This window comes from Pseudorca crassidens, chromosome 21 (assembly GCF_039906515.1).
Source record: "Pseudorca crassidens isolate mPseCra1 chromosome 21, mPseCra1.hap1, whole genome shotgun sequence".
In the NCBI taxonomy this organism is placed as follows: domain Eukaryota; kingdom Metazoa; phylum Chordata; class Mammalia; order Artiodactyla; family Delphinidae; genus Pseudorca; species Pseudorca crassidens.
The window spans coordinates 13105258-13129707 of record NC_090316.1 but is presented as its reverse complement, the minus strand read 5'-3'; the positions used below and the strand labels follow the sequence as shown (position 1 = coordinate 13129707).

Here is a 24450-nt window from a genome sequence, read left to right as displayed (position 1 = left end):
TTCCCTTTACCTTTTCATCCCACTAGAGTGAAATTTCCCTCATACCTTAGATCTATTTTTCAGTCAAAATATTAACAGGTTTTTCTACATTGTTTATGATGAATGATTTTTTTTCTTTTTTTTTTTTAAAGCTTATTTATTTATTTATTGCTGCGTTGGGTCTTCATTGCTGCGCGCGGGCTTTCTCTAGTTGTGGCGAGCGGGGGCTACTTTTCGTTGCGGCGCATGGGCTTCTCATTGCGGTGGCTTCGCTTGTTGTGGAGCACGGGCTCTAGGCGTGTGGGCTTCAGTACTTGTGGCATGCGGGCTCAGTAGTTGTGGCACATGGGCTCTAGAGCACAGGTTCAGTAGTTGTGGCTCACGGGCCTAGCTCCTCTGTGGCATGTGGGATCCTCCCGGACCAGGACTTGAACCTGTGTCCCCCGCATTGGCAGGCAGATTCTTAACCACTGTGCCACCAGGGAAGTCCTTTTTTTCTGTTTTTAAAAAATATTTTATATACTCTAAAATCACAATGAATTAAAATTTATGCTAAAAAAATACAGCCAGTTACTTAAGTTTTAGAGTGTGTTTTGAAATTCTAACTATAATATCAATGTCATTGTCTGCTATCATGTAGCATATGTATAGATTTGGGGCGTATACTAGGTGAAATCGTTTTCTGCGTTAAACTAGATTGAGATACAACCACTGTCTATAACATACCTTTTATGGGACTATGCACTCCAAGGTAAAACAAGTATTTTAATAGTCACGTTTTAAATATATCCAGTTCATATGTTGTACTACTTCTCTTTTCCAAAGATGGCTAACTTGGGGGGATTGGGAAGGGAAAAATAATGGTTCAAAAGAGGCCACCAGACTTTTGTTTGGAGCAAGGTCCAAATCTTATGCATCTTTGTATTCCAGCAAAGTACATTTAGTAGGTGTTAAATGACGCTGTGTGGGATATATGAGTTAGTGAGTGAACCAAGTAAGCGTAAAAGGTATTGATATTCCCTGTTCTGAATTCCCCCAGTTGAAAAATACCCATTAGCTCCCTTTTATATTGATGATATTTATGAAGTACCATCAAGATACCTTTAGGCATTCTATTTTAAAGATACGTTGTGAATCGGAATCCCATTGATTTACTTCCGTGTTTCATCTTTTAATGGCTCTGCCTCCCTAGGGACAGGACATATCTTGGCAGGCAACATGGACATGCAAATTTCTCACTGCCCCTTAATAATCTGTCTTTATGGAAAATCATTGAACTTACGACTACATTTTCTAAACAGTTTTTTCTCCAGATTATGATACCAGACATTCCTAATTTATAATAGGGGACTGTTTGTACAGACTGAAAAGAAAAGAATAAATAGGAGAACTGGTCCACTCTGAAGAGTCTTTGAGGTACCACACATGGTATGCATAAAGGGATAGTTACACATGGTATGCATAAAGGGATAGTTCCTTATCCTCTTTTTTTTTTTTTTTTTTTAATGTCTCCTTGCACTTCTTTTGGAAACTTCACGGAATATTTCTAGATAACGAGGGCTAGAAGTGAGGGGTAGGACAAGGTACTAAAAAATACGAGAAAGAGAGGTCCTAGGTTTCCTGTAAGATACACATGCGATGGTTATATGAGTGAAGTGCTCTTTCTATGTGAAATAAGCGGTGTTTGGAGGTAGCGAAGGAATAGACAGGTAAGCCCTGGAGGTGTTCAGCTGCCAGTCTCACGTGAAGCTCTAACTGGTGGTCTTTGGTGACCCCTGGACTGACCGGGTGGTAGCTGCTGGTCACAAGCTCCACCAGGGCTGCTGGTCCATGTTGGCTTTCCTCCTCAGCCATTTCCTTTCTGATTCTCCTCCTTCCCAGGACTCATCTCCTTGCAGTGACAGGATTGAGGCTCTGAAGATGCACATCTCCTTTCAAAATGGATGTGATAAACAGATGTCTTTCTTTTTTTAAAAGAATTATTGAATGAAACATTCCTTAAATTCTACACTGCTTTACAATTTTCAGAAGTTTCACACAGGGGCTTCCCTGGTGGCGCAGTGGTTGAGAGTCCGCCTGCCGATGCAGGGGACACGGGTTTGTGCCCCAGTCTGGGAAGATCCCACATGCTGCGGAGCGGCTGGGCCCGTGAGCCATGGCCGCTGAGCCTGCGCATCTGGAGCCTGTGCTCTGCAACGGGAGAGGCCATAGCAGTGAGAGGCCCGCTTACCGCCCCAAAAAAAAAAAGTCTGAGAAGGAGACTTGGGTTCTAATCCTGGATGTAAGAGTATTTACCCTTTCTAGGCCACTGTTTCCTCATCTGTAAAATAAGAAACACTAATGACTATTTAAATTGTGTCTTAGTATGCTATATAGTAATAGAACTAATATAGCACTGTATTATAATAAATAACTGTTAGAGCCCCTTTGATTTTATCATGTGTGTCTTCCTTGAGGGCAGTGACCACATCTTTCTAGATAAGCACTCTGTCCTCACCACTCAGCACTGTACCTTTTCCTTAGCAGATGCTCAGTAAATATTTATTGAATCAATGTTGTTTGTGTTCAAAGAGAATGTTTAACCTCTTACTGTCTCAGTTCCCTCCTCCCATTTCATGGTCGCACGTCCACTCTTAGTAAATTGACGTACCCTGAGCTCTGTTTCCAGGAGTGTAAAAAATAAGTTTTTCTTTTGATCCTGGGACATGTTCACTCAGATTTTTAGAAAAATCATTTTATATTGATTAATGCATCCCAGGTTAGACTTCCCATGCTCACATTCACACATACGCATAATTTATTTCTTCTCTCTTTCCTTACCTGATGATGCTAAAATAGGTAACAGACTACTTCCTTCTTCCCCAGGAATTCTTAACTAAGAGAACATGAAACCCTTGGGAAGAGTTGTGGCAGGGCTTGTGAAACCCATAGATGGGTTTTTTTGTTTTGTTTTGTGTTGCCCATCAACTGCAGTGGTCCAGCCTATAGTTTTATTTTTCACACCAGTAAGTAAAGGTGACAGACAGCCACTGGCTCAAGTTTTTCCAAGAATTAAAGGACCTGGTCAGTCTTCAGGTTGCTTCGTACCTTGTCTTGCTAATCCGTCAGCTTCTTCATTGCCTATAAATCCCGAATGTCCAGGAACATGCATCCACTGAATGTCCATGCCCTGGACAAGCCTGTCCAGTTCCACGAAGTCCTCTTTGTTGATCACCTCCTTCCCTGTGCTTGTCCTGCATCCATTCTTCTTCCAGCCTGACACCCAATTAGTGATGCCATTGATAGTAAACATGCTGTCCGTGTAGAGAACCAACTTACTGATGTTCTGAGCCTTAGCTTGTTCGATGGCTCTGCAGCCTTCATGAATCTGTTCTTTGGTTTGTTTGTCACCCAGGGAGTCTAATTCCTACATTTAAAGGATGGCCTGGCCCCCAGTAAACACCGATTCCTGCTCGAGCCCCCCTCCGCCCATTACTGGAGCAGCAGCCGTCCTTGTAGATGATGACAGATTCCCCCATCTAAGAAAATGTGTCTTTGCTCACTGAAGGCAGCATGCTTTGCACACAGCTCTGCGTTTTCACCTTCACCTTCATCCAAGGGCTCACAAAGTCACCTGTTTTCTTTCACTAGTGATTCTTGCACGCGTTTATTTTTCTGACCTTCTGAACCACCAGGGTTTGTATGAAATGTGTGTGCCTTTTTATGGAAAGTGGATTTTTTTTTTTTTTACTAGATTCTCTAAGGGTCCTTTGACCCATAAAAGGAGAAGATCCACTCCACTAAATGAGTAAGGTCTAGTCATTTAGAAAAGCCTGCAATCTCCCCTCTGTGGTTGCCTCAGTGTCTTCAAAAAATGTTTCCAAGATGATAAAGAAACCCACTTTACATCTTATAATTCCACCCTGTAGCAAGACCAGCTTACAGAAGTGCCTTAAAGCTTCCATCTCTCCATCTGAGGGTCCCCCACTCCTACCCACCCAGGCCAGGAAGCCCATGACTCATATCACTAGGCAACATCCTCTTTACATTAACATGAGCTACCTGTCTTGCTACCTTGACACTGGACAAGTAGATTGCCCTCACATATATCATGACTTGTGGGAAGGTGGTATTTTTACCACAGTGAACTTGGGGTATACAGTGCATGTCAAGGTCACTGGCCTTAGCAAAACAGAGGCCAATTTTAGGAAACAGATATAAGAGAGATAGAGTGATATAATAGAAGGGACACCAAAGTAATAATCAGGGACCACCACTGAGACATAACATACTCTAGATATAAAGGAAGTGCTTCAGTTCTTTGGGCTTTGTTTTCTCATAGGCCAGTGTGGATATTGGACACGATGATCTGCAGTGTCTTCCAGCTTCAGTCTCTAAAACTGTGTGATTCTTGTTGGCTGACATTGGACAAGCTAATGGGAAGTCCTAAAGCCTTAAAGATCTCAAGTTTTCTAGCTTACTAGGAAATGGGCGAGAAATTAAACAAATCCAAAATATTGAACGAGTGAAGAAAGGAGCCATTTTAATGGACAGGAACACCTAACATTGAAAACATCTCATTTCTTCCAAAATTATAAAAAATATAGCTCAATTCTGATTTTTAAAAAAAGAGTTTCTTAAAATTTTACCAGTTTCTGAAGTAAACAGATTAGGATAGCCTGGTCCTCCTCTCACCAAAAAAATGATAGTTAAGAATAAAAAACTCGGGCTTCCCTGGTGGTGCAGTGGTTAAGAATCTGCCTGCCAATGCAGGGGACACGGGTTTGAGCCCGGGTCCAGGAAGATCCCACATGCCACAGAGTGACTAAGCCCGTGCGCCACAACTACTGAGCCTGCGCTCTAGAACCTGTGAGCCGTAACTACTGAGCCCGCATGCTACAACTACTGAAGCCCACGCTTCTAGAGCCTGTGCTCCGCAACAAGACAAGCCACCGCAATGAGAAGCCTGCGTGCCGCAACTGGAGAAAAGCCCTCACACAGTGATGAAGACCCAATGCCGCCAAAAATAAATAATAAGTAAATAAATAAAATTAAAAAAGAATAAAAAACTTGTAGTGCTATACATGAAAAAATAATATAAAGCTACAGGAAGTAAAATAGCGTGATAGAGCAAAACATAGACCAATGAAATAGATTCAAACGTCCAAGCTACCAATCATTAACAATTATTGTAATGATAAAGTTATACTAAATTTGTACTTATAATTAAAAGAAAGTAACAATTAAGAGTACAATTAAATAAAATAATGATTTTTAATGTAAAATAATTGTATATGTAATAAAACTATAATAAATTTATAATTATAAAGCTGTAATGTTACAGTTATAATGATATTATTTGACGATTATAATTTATTATACTAATAAAGTAATTTACTTATTATAATAATCAATAAAAAGAAAACAAAATGCCCAATAAAAATGGGTACATCAAAAATATATGAATAACTAAAAGCACGTAAAAACATGCCAAACAGCACTTGTGATTAGGGAAATTAAAATTAAAATCAAAATGAGATCATCCTAAACACCTAATTAGAATGGCTAAAATTTAAACGACTGACTATAGTAAATGTTAGAAAGGATATAGGGAAAGTGGAATCCTCATTCACTGCTGGCAGGAGCATAAAATGGTACAACCACTTAGGAAAACATTTAGGCAGCCATCTTGATAAGTTAAACATATACTTCCCATATAACCCAGCCATTCCATTCCTCAGTATTTAATTAAGAGAAATGAAAGCATATGTCCACACAAAGAGTTGTACACAAATATTCATAACAGCTTTATTTTTAAATGGCCACAATTGGAAACATCCCAGATGTCCCTCAGGAGATGATTGTATAAACAAATGGTGTCATGTACATACAATACTAATTACATTATTATTACATTATAATTACATTATTTATTACAACAGTACTGAAAAGGAATGAACTGTTGACATAATGCTACAACATGAATGATACAAAATAATTATGCTGAGTGAAAGAAGACCAAATAGGAGTGCATATTGTATAATTCATTTATCTAAAATTCCAAAGAAGGCAAACTAGTCTATGCAGAAAGCTGTCTCAGTTGTTGCCTGGAGACAGAGGGTAGGGAGATGGATTTAATCTAATAATTTAAAAGATAAAGAAACTATAGAAAACTATGTACTTATTTATCTGATCTTGAATAGAAAAACCCTTTCTAAGCATAAATTGAAGACAAAATTTTTAAAATAAAAGGATGATTGACTTTATTTATTTATTTTGCGGTACGCGGGCCTCTCACTGCTGTGGCCTCTCCCGTTGCGGAGCACAGGCTCCGGATGCGCAGGCTCAGCGGCCATGGCTCACGGGCCCAGACGCTCCGCGGCACGTGGGATCCTCCCGGACCGGGGCACGAACCTGCGTCCCCCGCATCGGCAGGCGGACTCTCAACCACTGCGCCACCAGGGAAGCCTTGACTTGATTTATTTTTTAACAATTTAAAGGTTTATGTTAAAATACATTATAAAATTATAAGTCAGGTAGCAAAGGAGGTGATATTTACCATAAATATAAAAGGTATATATTAAAAGGTCTTATAAAACAATAATGACTTAATAGAACATCCCCATTGTAAAAGGGCAAATCATATAAACTAGTGTTTCACCCTCCCAAAAGAAAACAGGGAAGGAGGAGGAAGGAAGGAAGGAAGGGAGGGAGGGAGGGAGGGAAGGAGGGAGGGAGGGAAGGAAGAGGAGAAAGAAACAGATTCACAAAACGCTTAGCAAAAAAGAGGTTTTTCTGCCTCTTGGTTGTGTCTTTATAGGTTGTTTTATTTCAACCTTTGTGTTTTTCCATATTTTCGTAGTTCCTACAGTGGACTTGGGTGATCACAAAATAGTCTAGAGAGAGAAGTTCGGTGAACTCAGCAAAGGGTTAATGGTCTTCCAGATGAAGGTGTAGAAGGTATCTGTTCAAAGGAAGGCAGAGACAAGGGATGTGTGTGTGTGTGTGTGTGTGTGTGTGTATGTATGTAAGAGATGCCGAGGAGATTATGATTAGTAGGAGAAAACAGGGCCTTAGAAGTGGAATACAATCTGGTCCCTCCCAGGCAGTGCCTGACTCCTGTGTGAATCCAGGCTGTCCAAGCACAATGCCGAGAGTTGGTGGGCACTTCAGAAATGCTTGCTTTATCAGTTGGTGAAAGACATGAAGGGGAAGATTGTATATTGCATTCAAATATGTGAAGAGAAATGTTTAAATGTTCACCATAAGTTACATCCCTCATAATCCTCATTTTACAACCCTTGGTTCAAAACACAAGTAGCAATTGGATGTTGACTGTGTAGTCAACATTATTGTCAGGCTATATAAAATCATGAAACATCATCCTGAAATTCAAGGAATTTGGAGTCTAGCTGGGAAAATACACCTCACAGGAAATAATTAGACAGTAAAGTCGTTTCCTTCGTTTCATTGTGGGGCAGAATGCATTCTAAAATGAAGAGATTATAACCGTCACAGGAGCACACACTTTCAATATCTAAGAGAAACAATTTTTTGAAGAGAGAACTATTAAGATATTAGGAGGCCTTGAAAATTGCAAGGGGAGGTCTCTTGGTGAAAAGAGCTAACATCCAATAGATTAAGTCAACATGTAAATATGTATTCTTGGAGTCTGCAGTGCTCTCACAGGAATATTCAATGCTGGTTTTTATGACTCTGGTTTAAAATCATGGCAGGGTCTCTCAGTTTAGTGAAGCTGGCTTAGGAGGAAGAGAAGCACGATGACGGTGCTCGTTGGGGCAACTGAGCTCCAGTCCAAGCCTTGTGAACTTGCTTTCATGCAGCCAGAGGATAGAAATTGCATTGTTCTGTGTCCTGGACCAGAGCATTAGTTACAACTTGTCAGAAGAGAAGAAATAAGTGAGAAAGAAAATAAATGATTTATAAAACTCCTCAGAATACATCATCCCAAACTATGAGCACAACAAAGTACTTAAAACAAGACAGGAGAGCAAGAGAGAAAATAACGTCAGCTGAAAATGAAATGCTAACGTTTTAAAACAGTGATGAACATTCAAGAATGTCCATAATATATCGCCTTCCACTCACTTTCTGTCTTCACCATAAATAGACATGAGTTAACGTATGTTTGAAGATTCATTTCCCTTTTATTGAGTTCACTCAACAGAAGGTCTTTTTGCAGCATGTCCTGCTTTTATAAACCAAGATCTAATTTGACATGATTACGTAATTGTGTGGCCGTTTGTGCCCTTCCTCCTCTTTCTCCTTTCTACAAGGCAGAGAGTCTCTTTCTTCCTAGCGCCTTATAGAATATGTTCATTCGCTTCATAACAATAATAGTTTTCTCACAACTAGTTCATCTATTTACTAAATTGTTATCAAGGACCTATTAGTTGGCAGCCACTGTGCCAGGCGTTGGGAATAGAAAAATGGATAAAACACATCCCCTTCTTTGGAGCTTTCAGCCGAGTGGGAGATTCAGAAAATTAAACAGATAATTTAAAAAGAGGTGTGATGTGTACACAGAAAGGTGTGGCAGACTGCCAGTTACCTACCTCAGCATAACATCTCCCCAGTTTTCGTTAGAAACAGAACCCTTTAATTGTACTCGATTAGAAAACCAAGACTTCCAGCCTCTCCTGTAGCTAGATGTGGCTCTATGACTAAGTTCTGGCCAATGAGATACAAGCATAAGTAAGTATTCAGTGAAATTTCCAAGAGGACTCCTTAGAAGGAAATGACTAAGCCAGAAGAAGGATCCTTTTAGCTTTCCTCCCTTCCAAGAAGGCTAATGAAACAGCTGGAGCGACAGCAGCAATTCTGGATTATGAAGTAACCTTGAGAATACTAGGAGGTCAGGATTCTCGTGATTGTGGAACCAGGATATCAGCCCCAGACAGCCTCCAGCTGACTTCTTTTACATGGGAGAATAAACCTTTGTGCATTTAAGCCACTGTGGTTGGATCTGTGACCATTGCAGCCCAAAATAATACTCACTGATGGAATGACACTTAAGAAAAATCATGGGAGCAGCTCCCCACTCTGTCTCTGGGAGAGAAGTCAGAGACAGTGTTCCCGTAGAAGTCACATTTGATCTGAGTATTAAGGGACAAATGAATGGGGAAGGTGTGGAAAAGTGTTTAAGGAAGAAGAAATACCAAGTGAAGATCTGAACTGGAAGGGAACTATCTACAAGATACTAAAGAAGGTTGGCATAACAGGAGTAGAGTGAATTAAGAAGAACCCGGCAGGAGATAAATCTCAAAATCTCATAGATGCTCCATTTTGCAGAGATCATCCTAAAGGTATTCATAGGTAGCTGCAGAACAGAGGTCTAACAGTAGAGGCATAAATTTGGGATATATGAACATATAGGTGGTTTCTAAAGCCTTGGGAATTAATGAGGTCACCCAGGGAGAGTGTTTAAAGTCAGAAGAGGGCCTCAAAACAACAATGAGGTATCACCTCACACCGGTCAGAATGGCCGTCATCAAAAAGTCTACAAATAACATATGCTGGAGAGGGTGTGGAGAGAAGGGAACCCTCCCACACTGTGGGTGGGAATGTAACTTAGTGCAGCCACTATGGAGAACAGCGCAGAGTTCCTCAAAAAGCTAAAAATAGAACTACCACATGATCCAGCAAGTCCACTCCTGGATATATATCTGAAAAACAAAAACACTAATTCAAAAAGATACATTCACCCCAATGTTCATAGCAGCACTATTTACAGTAGCCAAGACATGGAAACAACCTAAGTGTCCGTCAACAGATGAATGGATAAAGAAGATGTGGTATATATATGCTACTCAGCCATAAAAAAGAATGATGTTTGGCCATTGGCAGCAACATGGATGGACCTGGAGAAATTATGCTTAGTGAAATGTCAGAGAAAAACAAATACTGTATGATATCACTTTTATGTGGAATCTCAAAAATAATACAGTTGAATATATATATGCAAAACAGAAACAGATTCACAAATAGAGAAAACAAACTAGTGGTTACCAAAGAGGAGAGGGAAGTGGGGAGGGGAATATTAGGGGTATGGGATTAAGAGATACAAACTACTATGTATAAAATAGATAAGCACCAAGGATATATTGTACAGTACAGGGAATTATAACCATTATCTGGTAATAACTTTTAGTGGAGTATAATCTGTAAAAATAATGAATCACTGTGCTGTACACCTGAAACTAATGTAATATTGTAAATCAACTATGCTTCAATATAAAAATAATAAAATAAAATTAGAAGAGGACCAAGGACAGAACCCCGATATCAAACAATTAAAGACTGAGTGAAGGAGAGAGTCCCCATCTTCTGTTTAAAAAAGAGAGAGAGAGAATATCAGCATATTTCAGTTTCACAAAATCTAAGAAGTCACTGGGGCAGAGGGCAGAGGTGAGATGGGCTTCCTTTTGTTTCTAGGCTGAAGGAACTATTGATATAAGATTTCAAGGAGGGTAAACAGCCCTCTTTTCACTTGCCTTGCTGGAGAGTCTGGTGGGTGGAAGATGAATTAAGAAAATATTTACAAACAGGATGAGCCTACGTAAGCGTCTAAGATCCTCAGGTTCATTATCTGTAAAACGGGGATAATAGTGCTTACGTTGTAGCCCGGTACGAAGATAAAATAAGAGATGGAAACGGGTATATAACTAGGTAAGGAAACCATGTCACCATGATTGGAGGCTGATGGAAACTCACATTGAAAATTATCACCTATGCGGAGGGACCTTAGTTTGTCAACTTCTTGACAGTTAGTAGTATATATATTTTTTAATTTTCAAGAATTTTTATATTCCTATGCATGGATTAGTATTGCCCTATCACAGATTAACCTAGAAGGACAGAGGTCCTTGTGCCCTGAGGATTTACCATGAAGCCAATGAAGTCTAAACTACAGAATCCTCCCTTACATGGCCTTTTCCAGGAGTCCAAGGCAAGGAGTCCTAGCCGTGTGTTCACATGGTTACACAGTTATGTAAAATTTGCAAGATAATGCCATTAAACTACAATTCATTAAGACCACGGTCTCTTTCCATTCTGATTTTCCCTCCAAAATATTCTCCTATGTGTAGGTGGAGTTGGAAGGGCCCTGGGCATTTTGGAATGCAACTGAGGGAAAATTGAGTTGGAGATACATTTATTTGGTGCTTAGTGTGATGTCTACTATTTCAAGGTATCTCAGAGTAGGAAATGCTTCCAGAAATATGCTAAAACCCACTGTGCTGACTCACATGGCATCATGTCAAGAAGATGCAAGGCCAGAGATTGTATTGTGAATGAATGTGTCCTTGTGTGCCAGGCAACAGTGGGATGTGAACCATGACAGGACAAGTCGTGAAATGTATGGAGCCAGAAGCTAGCCCGTGGAAAATTCTACCAGACATCTGACGTGTGGAATTACGACCAGAGGATTCAGTTCCATGGATATCTAGTCAAAATGGAAATTCTATTCTGTCAAGAATATCCATAATAAGGCAGTGAATGCAATTATACATTCACCAAATTGGTTTTTCCTTTGGAATGGGAATTGCAAGAGATTAAATTCATCAGAATTTGATGCTTGTAGGGCACAAACCTGTAATAGTGCCATAAACTGTGAGTGTCTGTAACAAGTAATATAGGAAGAAAATATAATAGAGGTTTTCTGAAATTTGACAACCCTAAAGATTTATAGGGCCTTGTCAAAATAAGTTGTGAAGTTGGAAGAAGCTCATTTAATTATTAATAATAAAGAAAAACAAATTTAACTCAATCATGTTAAAGACTGACTCTCATTTTTCCCTATAGAAAAAAAATATTACAAAATTATTGTCAGGTAAAGAGAGAATCAAAAAATATTCAGGGAGAAAAAAGGTAGGGAGAAAAATATAAATGTGTATCAGGAGTTCACTGTTTTTGTGAATTTTATCGTGTGTGGTTTTGTCAGATTTTTAGATTTTGTAATTGGTGGATTTTCTTTTATTATTTTAAATAAGTATGCACTCTTGTCCCTCAGAATTTGTATTTATAATTTTGCATTCTTCTTCATAGTTCTTGAAATGATATGCAGCTCACGCCCTACAAAGCCTAAACCAGTGTGTTCCTTTGTGCTGACTGACGTTCTGTTGTTTGCCCGCAGCAAGGCCCAGGTCCTCTCCTCACAGTACCCCTGGGTTCCCTCAACCATACCCAAGGACTCAGCAGTTAATGATATGATCAGCCTGCCTTCAGTTGCAGATGGTTGGAATAGAAAACAAAGCCTACATGCCAGAAACATGGGGGTTTGACTGATGACTGGGGCGTAAAGCTGGCTCTTGCCACCTCTGTGACATATGCAAGAACTAAAAGCACCAAACTTCAGAGAGTCCCAGATTTGGTCTTAGCTCTGCCACCAGGTGTATGGCCTTAAAAAAATGACTTCAACTGCCCTGAGTTTCAAGGTCCTTATGGATTCCATAGACTGTTGCATACGTAGGGTGAGGGCAAAGCTTGTGTACATAAAAACATGCTGTATTGTATGGGGCTCTTCAGATGTAAAATCTGATTGACCTTCCTCTTCTCCGCCATTGCCAAGGAGTTAAGGACTTACTGCCACTCACGTACCCTTATTTTGGAGAGACTGGTGCATACCCTGAATGGGCAAGTGGCACGGTACCATTTTGGGATGCTGTTTTTGACATGTGTTTGGCAATTCTTAAGCAGAGGGGCCGGGTTTAATGAGGGAGGAGGTGGAGGAGGGTGACCAGTGGTGGCCCGAGTCTTCTCTGACCTTGAACTTGAATATCCCATCGATCCAAGCAGAAGGGCTGCATGTACCCAGAAGCCACTTACATAATGGGCTGTGCAGTAAGCAACACGTGTGTGATTGTGCTCACATATGGTGTAGCGGTACCAAGCCTTCATCCCTCACAGCCACATACAGCACATTCCATGAAAATTCTCCTTGTAATGTTAGTTTCTCATCCCATTGCAGGCCCAGTGATATTGATACATCTCTTACTGACGAACATCCTCCAAAACTGTCCGGTTGTCTGTGCCTCCTTTTGGTCCAGCTCTGGCCCCAACGTTTGTCTTGACTTACTTGGCTGCTTTACCTAAGTGATTCCAGACTTCTCCTTAAGTAACCTTAGGGACCCTGAGATAGTTGCCACATCCCTCCTCTTTCGGGGCTCACAACCCTTAAATGGGTTTCCACCGGTCTTGGGGTAAAATCCAAACTCAAAATCTTAACATAGCCTTCAAGGCCCTGCATGGTCTTGCCAATACCTAATTCTCCAGCTCCATCGCAAGCTGCCCTTCCTCTCAGTCTGTGCTCCATTCCTGCTGCCCTGCTTCCCTCTCCAAGCCCTTCCCTCACTTCACTCAGGCTGCTTTCTGTGCCTAAGAGGCGTCCTATGTCCCATCACAAGGCTACCTCCCACTCACCCTCCAGATATCAACCAGCTCAAATATCACTTTCTTGGGGATGTCTGCCCTGGCGATAATCCCCCTTCTGATTTGGTTCAAGTCCCCATTCTAACCCACTATAGATCGAACTATATTGAATTGCTGGTATTATGTCATTTTGACCTACAAAACCATCACTAACATATGGTTCTTACAGCTCCCTGTGTGTCATAGCCCTCATCATAATTGTTATTACGTAATTACTTGAGTATTTGATTAATATCTGACTCCCTGATGGATTATAAACTCTGGGAAAGTAGACATCGCGTTTGTTGTGTCTATTGCTATTCAGCACATAATAAATACCACCCAGTAAATATTTACTGAATAATATTTACTCAACAGCACAGATAACTTTTTACAGTTTCTACATTCATGATATGCACAGAACATGCAATGTCGTGAAGAAGTGTTATTCATCCAAGTAGGTTTTTATTGCTTTATTTTTTTAAGGCTTTAGGCATGAGATGTCATTATCTAATATTTTGCAATGCACTTTGTGGTACTTTGGCTCTAATGCTCTTTGTATGGTTATGATACTGCACTGTGTCTGTGAAATACATTCTGGGTGCACCATGAGCTACTGGGACAAGCACGATCTTTTAAGTTTCCTTTTCTGCCAAGAGAAATCTCAAGTAAAGAGTCTCTCCTAAAGAATAGTGGAAGTTTTCACAATCTCGTGCCAAGTAAACACTCTCAGATTACAAAGCAAAGGATCTTGCAAAATACTTGAAAAGATGCAGTCTGTGAAGCAGAAGTGGTACAGATGTCATGGAAGATCTAGTGAAAAATCAGAAATGATGGAATCTAGAAAAATGGTACAGATGAACCTATTTGCAAAGCAGAAATAGAGACACAGATGTAGAGAACAAACGTATGGATACCAAGATGGGGAAGGGGAGGGCAGGATGAATTGGGAGATGGGGATTGACATATATACACTACTATGTATAAAATAGATAACTAATGAGAACCTGCTGTATAGCACAGGGAACTCTACTCAATGCTCTGTGGTGACCTAAATGGGAAGGAAATCCCAAAAAGAGGGGATATATGTATGCATATAGCTGATTCACGTCGCTGTGCAGTGGAAACTAGCACAATATCGTAAAGCAGCTATACCTCAATAAAAAAAAAAAAAGAAATGATGGTAGAACAAATTTAACTCTTTTCTAAGACAGCAAAGGCACTTCATGTGTAACAGTTGCTCATGAGGACGTCCGGAGCACTCAAAGCCCTGCTTTCCAGAGGAGGAAGCCCGGCAGGTCTTCGACCAGAGCAGAGGGGCTCTCATTAGCCCAATCAAGGACCCCATGAGCCCCCGCCCGTCCTCTCACACGGTGGGTGTGCAATTAACTCTGCCCACGCTGTTGGGACTTCAGTCCATTAGTCTGAGTGAATCCTGATTGTTTGTATTCCTCTCGGCCCGTCATAAACATATGCCTCATCGTCTGACTCTTCACACTTTTTCCATATTGTAAAAATGTCTTCTCAAAGTCTCATTACAAGCTGACAAGCGATGCTTGGTTAAGAACAATGGAGATGATGTCGAGCAGAGCTCCCTGTGCTATATAGTAGGTCCTTGTTGGTTACCTATTTTAAATATAGCAGTGTGTACATGTCAATCCCAAACTCCCTAGCTATCCCCACCACCACCATCCTTCCCTGTCCTCCATCGCCGACCCTGTAACCATAAGTTTGTTCTCTAAGTCTGTGAGTCTGTTTCTGTTTTGTAAATAAGTTCATTTACAACTTATTTGTCAAAACTGTTTTGTAAAAAAGTATCATTTCTTTTTAGCTTCTGCATATAAGCAATATCATACGATGTTTCTCTTTCTCTGCTTGACTTAACTTCACTCAGTATTATGTTGTAACCTAAATGGGAAAAGATTTTGAAAAAGAAGAGTTACATGTATATGTATAACTGAATCGCTCTGCTGTACACCTGAAACTAACACAACATTGTTAATCAACTCTACTCCAATATAAAATAAAAAGTTTTAAAAAAAGAACAGTGGAGATGATATTCAGGTCAACAACCAGCTTCTCAGGGCTCCCGTTCTCCCCGCCTCCCTGTATTGCTGTGGGCATCCTTTGAAATAATGGCTGTGTAAGTGACCCAAAATGCATCGATCAGCACACAAACACAAGGGCTTCTTGTAACACATCCCCTGAAGAATTTCCTTCCACTCTGAAGAGATTTACTTACATATGGTTATAAAACTTAGAAAACTGGTGTAATTTCTCTAATGGGAGCTCTAGGCTCCAAGTCCGTAGTCCTGGAGTCTTTTCATAGATGGATAAATTTTATGATAAATAACTCAACTTCGTTGCTAACGTAGCTTTCCCACTAGCCAGATAGACCTTTATTGGAACAAGATTAGCAAAGAGCATTTTAGCAAATGATAAAAAAAGATCTCCTTCTCTGTCTCTCTGTCTCTGTTCATCTTTGTCTCTCTTTCCCCAAGCCCTTCAAATGAGTCCCAAATGTAGAATTCAGTTATAAAAAAAGATAAAAAATTAACTATAGCAGAACATAGATCAATGATTGCCAGGGACTGGGGTGAGGTGACCACAAAAGGGAATAAGGAAACTATAGAGAGTTATGGAACTTTTCTATATTTTGATTTTGAAAGTTACACAGCTGTACACGTTAATCTTGCAGAACTGCACACCAAAAATGGTGAATTTCACTGTAAATGTAAATTAAAAAAAAAATGGAACAAAAAGAAGGACCTATAGTCCCACCAGCCAATAGCACCTATAGTACTATTATCACTTTGGCATCCTTCTGACTGGTCTTTTTTGTTGGTGATGTTGTTTTTAAAATGCAGTAATGATCATACAATACACATGTATACCTATATATGTGCATAGATTGATTGATTGAAAAAAATAAACTTTCAAACAAAAAATAGTTAATTCATGCAATTTGTACAAAAGCCCAAGAAAACATACTATGAAAAGTCTCCTCTCAGCCTTTCCTTAAGCACCTGGTTCCCTTCCAGGTTTTTTTCTAAACTTTTTATTGTGTAAAATAACATAACATAAAATTTACTATCTTACCTGTTTTCAGTACAGTTCAGTGGCATTAAATATATTCATAATGCTTTGAAGCCTCCCCACCATCCATCTCCATTGTTCTTTTGTCTTATAAAACTCAAATTCTATCCCCATTAACAAGAATTACCCGTTCCCCTTCTCCACCCCCAACCCCTGGAAACCACCATTCTACTTTCTGTCTCTATGATTTTTGACTACTCTGAGTATCTTATATAAGTGGAATCATACATTATTCGTCTTTTTGTGACTGCCTTATTTTATTTAGCATAATGTCCTCAAGGTTTCTCCGTGTTGTAGGGTATATCAGGATTTCCTCCTTTTTAAAGGCTAAATAATATTCCATTGTGTGTGTGTGGAATATTATTTAGCCTTTAAAAGGGAGGGGAAAAATATGTATCTATACCAAATTGTGCTTATTCCTTTCCAGTTTATATATATATATATAATACCTGTATGTATATACCAAAGTGTGCTTATTCCTTTCCAGTTTTCATATATATATAATATATATATATACCAAATTGTGCTTATTCCTTTCCAGTTTATATATATATATAATACCTATATGTATATACCAAATTGTGCTTATTCCTTTCCAGTTTTTATATCTTTCCCGAGATAATCTATGCATATGCAAGATAAAAGATAAAATTTAAAAAGACACTAAGTTCATACTTCTACATCCTGCTTTTTTTCACTTAACAAAACATTTTGGAGATTGTTCCAAATCACACATACATAGTTTTTTTTATTATTTTTAGTGCACGGTATTTCGATATTTTCATGTTTGGGTGTGCTGTATTTTATTGTATTGTTTTGGTAGCTATCTGAGTGGTTTCAGTCTTCTCCTAGTACAAACAATTTGCAATGAACATCCTTGTACTTGTAACCTTTTTTTATTTTTTTAATGTGGGTTAGCATACCTATGGAACTTCTCAGAATTGGAATTGTGAGGTGTAAGTCTGCATTTAAAAATTTGATAGATAAGGCTAAATTGCCCTCTTTAGACTTACCAAGTTTTACTCTAACCAGTAATGTATGAGAATGCCTGTTCCTGCATTGTGTGTTACCAAATTTTTTTTTTTTTTTTTTTTTACGGTATGCGGGCCTCTCACTGTTGTGGCCTCTCCCGTTGCGGACACAGGCTCCGGACGCGCAGGCTCAGCGGCCATGGCTCACGGGCCCAGCTGCTCCGCGGCATGTGGGATCTTCCTGGACTGGGGCACGAACCCGTGTCCCCTGCATCGGCAGGCAGACTCTCAACCACTGCGCCACCAGGGAAGCCCACCAAACTTTTAATATTTGACCAACTAAGTGAGAAGTGGCATCTCACAAACATTTCAATTTGTATTCCTCTTGCTGTGACTGATTTCAAGCTTCTTTTCACATGTTCAACAGTGAAATGTGTCTTCTTTCCTTTGAACTGCCTCTTTTTTTCTTTTTTTTTAAATTTTTGGCTATGTTGGGTCTTCGTTGCTGCATGTGGGCTTTCTCTAGTTGCGGCGAGCAGGGGCTACTCTTCGTTGCAGTGTGCTGGCTTCTCATTGCAGTGGCTTCTCTTGTTGCGGAGCATGGGCTCTAGGCGCACAGGGTTCAGTAGTTGCAGCACACAGACTCAGTAGTTGTGGCTTGCGGGCTCTAGAGTGCAGGCTCAGTAGTTGTGGCGCGTGGGCTTAGTTGCTCCGCAGCATGTGGGACCTTCCCGGACCAGGGCTCGAACCCATGTCCCCTGCATTGGCAGGCAGATTCTTAACCACTGAGCCACCAGGGAAGTCCCTGAACTGCCTCTTGATAGCCTTGGTTCATTTTCTATTTGATAGATAGCCTCTTTCTTATTGATTAGAGGATGTTTTTGTATAGACTAGAAAAATTAGCCCTTTTCACCACAATAAGTTGCATATATTTTGTAGTTGTTGTTTGTTTGCCACTTGCCTCATGTCTTTATTTGGATTTTTTTTTGACTTGCATCTTTTATTTAGTATTTATGTAGTTGGATTTGTCATTCTTCATACATGGCCTTTTCCACTCCAATATTATTTAGAAAAAAAAATACCTCTGAAATAATGAATTCTTGTACTTTTATGATTTCTTTTTTTATTCTGCTTTTTGACCCATCTTGATTTTGTTTGGTTCTAAAAATGAGGTAGATTTTCAACATTTTTATTCCTCTAGATCATGAGTCAGCAAACTTTTCTATAAATGGCTAAATAGTAAACAACATGGTCTTGGGTGGCTACTCAACTCTGCCCTTGTAGTGAAGAAGTAGCCACAGATAACTCATAAACATATGGGCATAGCTGAATTCCAATAAAGCCTGTATATAACAAGAAGCTGGCAGGATTTGGCCAACAAGCTATAGTTTGCTTACCCCTGGTGTGGAAGGCTACTTAATTACTTCAATAACGTTTATTAAATGATTAATTTTTCCTCACTGATATGCCATGGCACGTTTATCATACACTTACATTCTTTTTCACAGGTAGGGCTTTTACAAGACTCTCCGTTTGATTTCATTGTTCTGTCTTTCTACTCATAAGCTCATACCACACTGTTTTGGTCACTATATTTTATATATTTTTTAATGTCAGATGAGGCCAGCTACTTAACTCTCTTATTTTTCAGAACTTTATGCATTTGACAATTATTAAATGGACTAGAATGTCAGAATACAGCTACGGGCCTATGAGTCATTTTAAAAAAACACAACTTCCAATGGAAAAAAAATGGAAAAGCTTATTTTAATTAGGTTAGTTCACAGTCATTTTCTCAGGTGAACAGTAACAACTTCTGAGTAGGGAAGAGAAAGATTGAACTTAATTTTCTCTCCATTAAAAGTATCTCTATTCATTTCTTCACCTACTAATTAATGTAGGGGGTTAAGTGGATGAACTAGAAGATGCCACCCTATTCTAAAAGAGTTGTCAGTTTTGTCTTTCTTGATTTCTTCTTTCTTTCATTCTTCCTGGCTCAATAGATGGTAAATCAAGTTTTTTTTCCTTGTGTATTATAGGTTTCATTCACCCCCCACTCCTACCTTGTCAAATAGTAATTTTCACTATAAAAATAACATGAGCTTACTTTATTTTTATATTGAAATATAGTTGATTTACAATGTTGTGTTAGTTCCAGGTGTACAGCACAGTGATTCATATATATATATATATTTTTTTATTTTTCAGAGTCTTTTCCCTTATAGATTATTACAGAATATTGAGTAGAGTTCCCTGTGCTATACAGTAGGTCCTTGTTGGTTATCTGTTTTATATATAGTAGTGTGTATATGTTAATCCCAAACTTCTGGTTTATCCCTCCCCACCCTGCTATCCCCTTTGGTAACCATAGGGTTGTTTTCTATGTCTGTGGGTTTATTTCTGTTTTGTAAATAAGTTCATTTGTATCTTTTTTTTTAGATTCCACATATAAGCAGTATCACATGATATTTGTCTTTCACTGTCTGACTTACTTCACTTACTATGATAATCTCTAGGTCCATGCATGTTGCTGCAAATGGTATTATTTCATTTTTTATGAGTGAGTAATATTCCATTGTGTGTGTGTGTGTATGTATATGTGTATGTGTATATATGACATGAGCTTACTTTAGAAAATTTGGAAACTATAGAGAGATGGAAAGGTATAGAAAGGTATGATAGAGATCATTAAAATCACCCCTTAACATGGCCCTCAGAGATTCCTGTTAGGATTCTTCTGTATCTTATTCTCTTTTGTATACACTTGTAACATGCATGTTTGTGAGAGACATGCAGACACGCAGACAATCCAGAGTGAAATCTCCTATGCTGCTTTTTCCATGTGTTACTCTATCATGTCGTTGACTATTTTGAAAGACTGGCAGCGTTCCCAGGAAGAAATGGATCAAGTCTTTTGTCCTTAAAAAGTGAACTTCGAGTTTCCATGGACGTGAGGCTGTGTCCTCTTCACTGCTTATTTTTCAGGCTTTGGTTTTTCTTTCTGAGGAGCTGTGTTCTCTCTTCCCCTTGCTGCGGGGCTGCTTCCCCTCTCAGTCATTGCCTGTGAGGTGAGGGGTCGGGGCACAACCTGGATGAGAAAGAAAGCATCTCGCCAGCACTCAAGGTCTCCTGTTTTTTGCCATGTTTGCCCCCTGGCATTTCTCTCAGCCTCTTCCTGTGCTTTTGCCAACCTTTATAAAGAACAACCCTACTTTAGAAAGTCACTGTGATACTGACTGCTGAGAGTAAGGATGTAGAAGAGGGCTGTTCTCTCCTGGAACCTGATCAAGTGGCTGGGTTGCTGAACTGCCATATTCTCTAGGTCTCCACTCTCTCTTGCACAACCAGGGGCCTTGAGGGTATCTTGAGAAAGTGCCCACATCTGTCCTTTTTGGAAGGAAGATGACGTGAGATCTGAGTTATTTCAGCCACAGGTTGCCTGCCATATTTTCTTCCTTTCTTCCTTTCTTCCTTTCTTTCTTCCTTTCTTCCTTTCTTCCTTTCTTTCTTCCTTTCTTCCTTCCTTCCTTCCTTCCTTTCTTCCTTTCTTCCTTCCTTCCTTCCTTTCTCTTTCTTTCTCTCTTCCTTTCTTTCTTTCTTTCCTTCTTTCTTTCCCTTCCTTCCTTTCTTCCTCCCTCCCTCTTTCCTCCCTCCCTCCTTCCTTCCTTCCTTCCTTTCTTCCTCCCTCCCTCCCGTCCTTCCTTTCTTCCTTCCTTCCTTTTCTTTCTTTTTGCCACTCCATGCGGCAGGCGGGATCTTAGTTCCCCGGCCAGGGATCGAACCCGTGCCCCCTGCTTTGGGAACACGGAGTCTTAACCACTGGACTGCCAGGGAAGTCCCTGCTATATTTTCAAATTTCAGAATAACTTTCTGTTTAACCAATGCTGATACAGTAATGCTGGTAAAATCCATTCCCCCTAATTTCTTTGTCAGATGAAATTTTAGATTCCCACCCAGAAGTGGTTTTCTGACATAAAAAAAAAGCTTATCTTTGTAACATATCAGAATGGAACTATGACGAAGTTTTACTTCTTTCAAAACTTGAGGAAGAAGTAAAGGTTACGAGGACTCACCTAAACAGAACTGAGGGGCTCTGACCCCAAAGCAGGGGACAAATGACAGGTGTAGGGGACAGACACCAAGAGTGAAGATCAAGAGGCAAAATGGGGCTTCCCTGGTGGCGCAGTGGTTGAGAGTCCGCCTGCCGATGCAGCGGACGCGGGTTCCTGACCCGGATCCCGCATGCCGTGGAGCGCCTGGGCCCGTGAGCCGTGGCCACTGAGCCTGCGCGTCCGGAGCCTGTGCTCCGCAGCGGGAGAGGCCACGGCAGTGAGAGGCCCGCGTACCGCAAAAAAAAAAAAAAAAAAAATTAAAAAAAAGAGGCAAAATGAAATGAAAGACTAGGGAGACTGAAAAGTTTTGGTTCCGAGGAAAGAAGGAAAAAAGGACATGTCTTGGCAAATGACAACAGATAAAAGCATCACCTTGCTCTGGTGAGGGAAATATTTTTAGGAGTTTTTGTTGATGTTAGTATGATCTTGTTGTTTTTTTTTTTCTTCTTCTTCTTTTTTTAAGTGAGCTTGAAAATCAAGGAGTGAGTAGGAGGGGAAACCAAAGACCTGGCAAAAATATTTTTAGAACAAATTCGGAGAAGAATACACATAGGTTTAAAACATGTATTCTGTGCAAATAATGGTACACATTTGAAAATGGCGAAAAAAATAAGTGGCATGTAATGTATCCAAGCCATGTTGGTAGCAAATGAAGTGTTACAAGAGCAAATGATACTCTGCAGAGCTGAGAGCATGACACTCGACTTCAGTCATTTGAATGGCTCTTCTACAAAAAGGATTGAGAAAAGGAAGATCCAGGACCCATAGGTGTGCTGCATATGTTACGGTTCAATAGAAGCAGGTATCATCAGTGTGTTATTACATGCTTTCGTTACTGTTATTGTCTTAAATAATTAACACTGCCAACAATGAAAGGGGGTGCTTTGTGGACTAGTGAGATTCCTTGTGTTGGAATTGTTCTAGCAACATTTGGATGAGCATCAGACAGAGACGCCATAAGGGGGCTTCCTGCACCGGGACACATGACCTTCTCAAGGTTCCTCCCGATGCCAGCATTCTGTGATTAGGTGATCTTTGGATTGAACTTTACACAATAAGGAATTCTTACCCTAGTAGGATGATTTTCTAAAAGAAGGGCTCAATAAATCATCACCAATTTTGATAGAGACTGATATTTTTGTACCCAATATCTACTCCCCACAGCTTTCTTGCAAACCAGACCTTGGTTTTATGGGGGCAACATCGTACTCAGGTTAAAAACATGACATTTCTCAACTTCTGCTGCAGATCGGGATGGTCAAGGGACTAGGTTACTAGCCAAAGACATATAAGTGAGAGGAGAAACTTCGGGGATTCCTGAAGAAGGAAGACTGAGTATATTGATGTGAAGATTATCCCTCATCTCCCTCCCATTCTCCTTCTACTCACCTAGATCAGGATCCTGGGCCATGCTGGAACCATGAAGCAACTTTAAAGATGCAGCTTTTAACTTGACTTCTTCATCCTGCATCTTAGCAGGACTTGGTCTTAGAGTTCATTGTGGAGTCAGCATACCAACCCCAGACTGCCTCCAGACGTCTCACTCTGGTAGAAAAATTAAAACCATGATTTGTTTAAGTCTCTGTTTTGAGTCTCTTTGACTTACCGCTGAACACAATATACCGATAAAGGAGAGATACTGTTTACCAAACATATGATGCTCCTGACTGTACCTTTAACCTGGATTCTGCTGCTGCCCTACTGTGTCTGAAGCATTCTCTGCCCTTCCTCCTCTGGCTCACCGATGGATTATGTACCATCACCATGTCAATTTTCAAATTTTACGTAAATAGTTTGCTGCCCAAATCCAGCTGTGCTATTTGGTATGTGTAACCTTTTCCAAAGTCCTATGCCAGGTCAGGTGTGGGGCTGGGAGAAGGAGAGTTGATGGAGAGTGTGGACAAAATAAACAGTCTAAAAAGTTTTCAAAACTTGAACGTAGGTAAAATAGTGCTCACAGTTCTGCACCATCACCTGCATTTGAATTTGGGGAAAATGCAAATTCTTCCTACTTTCACTTCCTCCTAGGACAGGGGGCTGTGAGGATTACCTGCCACCAGAACTGAAGCTTCAGTCACTCACATCCTGGTGTCATTTCCATTGTTTCTACTGGGAAAGGTCAGGTGTCCGCAGGGGCCATAAGCAGAGAGAAACCCATCCCCTGGAAACACAAGTGTAAAGAGGAGGGGGGAAGCAAGTGACAGCAGGTCTCTGTGTTGGATCATTTTCAGGGGAGGCAAGACCACTACATCCTGAGGCTTTCTTTTTGCAAAACGGAAGGTGAAGGACAAACATCTGAAGGAGAAATTAATCTCTGTGAGTAGGTGACAAGCCGTGATAAGCCCTCAGGGGTACATGTCAGGGTAGCACAGATGTTAGGGTGAGAACCCTGACTTGATTCAAGGGAAGTAGGGAGAAGGGCGAAGGAGGGGGAGACGGCAAAGAAAAACAAAACAAAAATCAGAATCGTCTTTGCTAGACAGCTGATCATTTGTGAAAGGCCATGTATTCACCAAAAGAACAAAACTATTGAAATATACCTATGTGACAAAGACGTGATGAAACCGGAGTTTTCACCTCTTGATTTTGACACCATAAATTTGTTCATCCCATCTGAAGAGCCATTAGGCAGTATGATTGAAGAGCCATAAAACATGCACGTCCATCTCTCTAGTGACCCAGCTCTTAGAAATGTTATCTAAAGGAAATAACTCAGAAACTGTATTTTTTTGAGTTGTGTGCCCAGGGTGTAACAGAGATGAGTGCCAAATGTCTGACACTGAGAGAACATTAAGTAATTCAATCTATGCTAATTTAATGGGATGCCATGCGGCACAACAATTATAATATTTAAGATAGAAAAGTATGGAAAACGCTTATAAGGT

The 24450-nt window shown here is 40.1% G+C and overlaps 1 protein-coding gene and 1 pseudogene across 1 annotated transcript in view; one reads left to right on the top strand and one right to left on the bottom strand.

Moving 5' to 3' along the window:
* The window catches only part of NRG1 (neuregulin 1), a 1014644-nt gene that overhangs the window by 630357 nt on the left and 359837 nt on the right, over nucleotides 1–24450 (top strand). The window lies entirely within an intron of this gene.
* Nucleotides 2943–24450, bottom strand: part of LOC137216183 (ribonuclease H1 pseudogene) — a 47809-nt pseudogene continuing 26301 nt past the window's right edge.